Source organism: Pseudophryne corroboree, chromosome 8 (genome assembly GCF_028390025.1).
Source record: "Pseudophryne corroboree isolate aPseCor3 chromosome 8, aPseCor3.hap2, whole genome shotgun sequence".
NCBI lineage: Eukaryota > Metazoa > Chordata > Amphibia > Anura > Myobatrachidae > Pseudophryne > Pseudophryne corroboree.
In genome coordinates, this window is record NC_086451.1 from 242,447,075 (window position 1) to 242,450,886 (window position 3,812).

Consider the following 3,812-nt stretch of genomic DNA (forward strand, 5'->3'; position numbering starts at 1 on the left):
CTGCAGTTACCAGTCTAAAACTTATGAATTACTCCACATTCTAACAATTCATTCATATCCAGGATACGATACTGTTTCCACTTGTTGGATACAAATGTTGCATATTGTTACCGCTCACATTACAAGTGCTTGTTTTATCTGATATCCAGTACAGGGTATTTTACTATTTTCCCTATAAGGTTTAATGTCCAGACTATATGTTTTATTGTATGTAATTTCCTTCATTGTCATATTAAATTTTTCTTTATTTATTATCAGCTTTTGTTCATGTTTCCAATTTCATTGCGTAGCTGAGTTCTTTTTTCAATCATAAAATAAATGCAAGCAGATTGATATAGCCAATGATCATGTCTCATTAAGGATAGGATAATGATGACTCTGCACTGTAAATATACTAGAAAGGTGTGCTTAAATAATGTATTACACTTAAACTGAAAATATTGACTGATGGGCCCATCAGATAAACCAGCCTTACCTACATAGTCCACACTCAGTTAGTTACAAGAAGAGTTATTTTTGTCACCTAACAATCTCACACACAGGTCGAAGATCGAGAGTATGTCACTCCACACATCATTTCCCACAAAATCTCATCCTTTTAAAACAGCACTCACACTAGTAAGTTCACGACTCACCCATCAGACACTTTTTTATGGATATCCCAAGTACACAACCAATTTCACTATACCACTCACACCATTTTTATAGCATATCATAAAATAAATGCACATACAATAGCCTAACAAGTCCAGCAATCACTGATCATACTATACCTAAATCATGACTTGGAGTCACACTACTCCACAGAGACCTTAATAGGTTCTGGCTCCTTATTTCAGCTCCATAATAATGTGAAAATCTAGTCATTAAAAATAAAAATAGAAAAAGAAAAAATAGAAAAATGAAAATCTTTACAGCTGGTTTATACTGAGCTGTGACTGGATCTACATAGGAACCCATGTTGCCGGGCAACCAGATTATGAAAACATGGGGGCAGATTTATTAACCTGGAGAAGGCATAAGGAAGTGGTAAACCAGTGATAAGTGCAAGGTGATACACGCACCAGCCAATCAGCTCCAATATGTAAATTAACAGTTAGGAGCTGATTGGCTGGTGTGTTTATCACCCTATATTTATGACTGGTATATAATTTCCTTATGCAGTCTCCAGGCTTAATACATCTGCCCCACTGTCTGTTGGACACTTAGCAATGGGGCGGAAGGACCACTGCCGTTGTCACCATAGACAACAAGGCCATGATCAAGGACCAGACAACATGGTGGATTCAGATATGAATCTAAACCTACTGGGCAATTGGATCACTGAAACACTGCCTGCCGGGGCGCATAGTGACGGGGCAGAGGGACCTCCACCTATGTCACTCTACACAACAAAGTTATGATCCAAGACGCAATCGGTTACTAGGCAACAGGTGGAAATGGGGATGCTCACTTCTGCCGATGGTAATACGGGGCAGCAACACAAAGGATTGTTAGCGCCCCACATAACGGACTATACATAGGATCGCAGATGCGATCCGGTACCAGCAACATGGCAGGGATCACCTCTGCCATCAGTGACATAAGGTAACTAGGTGGTATACATGATCGCGGATGCGATCGGTCACCTAGCAACGTGGAGGAAGCAATAAGCAGCAATGAGCTATACGTCAGCGACTTTGATTGCAGCTATTGGCTGAAAACCTTAATACAGGGTATTTAAACCCCATTGGACACTCTCTCTGCCACCATTGGAAGTGAACAAACCCGTTTTGATTGGTGAAACGCATTTTCCCTACCAAATGGATCTTTGATACAAGGAGCACTCATCCTGAATCACTGGCAAATTGGCTGACCCAGGGACTTGGGCAGCAACCAGTATATTTTTTTTTTCTTCTTGTGTGCATACAATATATATGCAAAGCTATGGTGTACTGTATCTACTTATCGGGAACAGAATGGTGATTCACTGCTTAAGTCCATGTACCCTTACTATCACCATTTAATATAACTATGCAATGTTTTACACATTTTTAGTGCACCTCATATGAGCTTTTAATCATTGACATACTCTGGGATCTGAGCAGTAAATGATAATAATATCCTGCCTCATTTATATATACGCATACAGGAATACCATATAGATAAGCTGGGCATATGTGCTGCCTTGGATGCTATGCACAAACGTGGACCTAAATTTTGGGACTTAATATACATTTGGGTCATTGTACCTAATATCTGTTTGCTTTGCATGGATTACAGGTGATCTGTTTCTAGACTTTAGTTGACACAACAAGCCCCCTTCTGTTTTGCAGCACTGACTGACCATGTCTGTATGAGCATTCCTGACATGCAGGAGCACATGTTGTGCAGGCACAGCCTTGTGCCCGTGATTCCAGCATAAGTGTGTGGATGCTGGACACTATCCACACTTCTGTCTGTGAGGTAGTGTGTCCATTTTTGTACCAGGTCACAACTGAGTAACGTACTGAGTGTATCTTATTATATGTAGGAATACCTACAATTGCAGTTTAGCACTCCTCAATCTTTGACTGCCATACCAATTCTCCTTTCAATCATCACTTATTAAGTGGACTCTCATCAGCGATTCAAAGGAATAAATCAGATAACCTTTGTCTAACGCAGACATCAGATCCACAAACCTATATTTTTGTGAACTGCATCTTCACGGTTATTCCTCTGAAACAAAAACTCTCAAATCCAATTAAGGTGCACTCTATTTAGTGCGTCAGAGATATATGTCAAAATTTCTACTACCATACCTTGACATTAAGTATATGGGAGTGATACGAAATATAGTTGTCAATTGGTACAAAATCATTACTTCAACTGGTGCATTTTAATGTGCACTCCTTAATATAGAATGCAAGTTGAACCTGATGGGCATTATGCCTCTTTTAAACCTCATTAACTATGTTACTATGTTACCTCCCCGCACATGCCCAATTTTGTCTGATCTTGGAAGCTAAACGGTGTTGGGCTGGGTCAGTACCTGAAAGGGTGACCTCCAGGGAATACCAAGTGTAGTAGCATGGCACAAATTATTCTGACACAACACTAACAGCAGGATTACCACTGTTTCTTTCTTCTTACTTATCCAGCAACCTTTAATATTCATTAACAAGTAATGGGTGAGGGATAAAGCAATATTGAAAAAAGTGAGACTGATAACTCAGTGACCCTCAGATGTGGACATAGTGTATCGATAACTGCGTAATGAAGACAGTGTCAATTGGGTACATGAGGTCCTACCAATATGAAAAGTTCTTAAGACCAATCTAGGTCTCATTAATACAGGCATTGCTTGTACTGGTGTGGCAAGATACGAATGTACTAAAGTTGGTGTCTACATTCTTCTGCCAATCTATCACTGATATAGACCATAGGTTCTCAAACTTGGTCCTCGGGACCCCACACAGTGCATGTTTTGCAGGTAACCCAGCAGGTGCACAGGTGTATTAATTACTCACTGACACATTTTAAAAGGTCTACAGGTGGAGCTAATTATTTCACCTGTGATTCTGTGAGGATACCTGCAAAACATGCACTGTGTGGGGTCCTGAGTACCGAGTTTGAGAACCTATGATATAGACAAACCAGAACACTTCTTCATTTTTAATGAATTATCTTTATTGATGTATGTTGAGTCCATTTTTCGGTTGTTGGATACAAAATCAATATTATGTGGAAAGTAATAAAAGTTACATTTTAATATTACAATACTTACCTTTTTAATTTCTAAAAAAATAAAAGTGCGCCCACACAAGAGTCTTCTTTTTTTTTTTACATTC

General features: G+C 39.2%; 1 pseudogene; it reads left to right on the top strand.

Moving 5' to 3' along the window:
- Positions 1-2,935: 2,935 nt before the first annotated feature.
- LOC134953912 (5S ribosomal RNA) lies at positions 2,936-3,054 on the top strand (annotated as a pseudogene).
- The last annotated feature ends 758 nt before the right edge of the window (positions 3,055-3,812 follow it).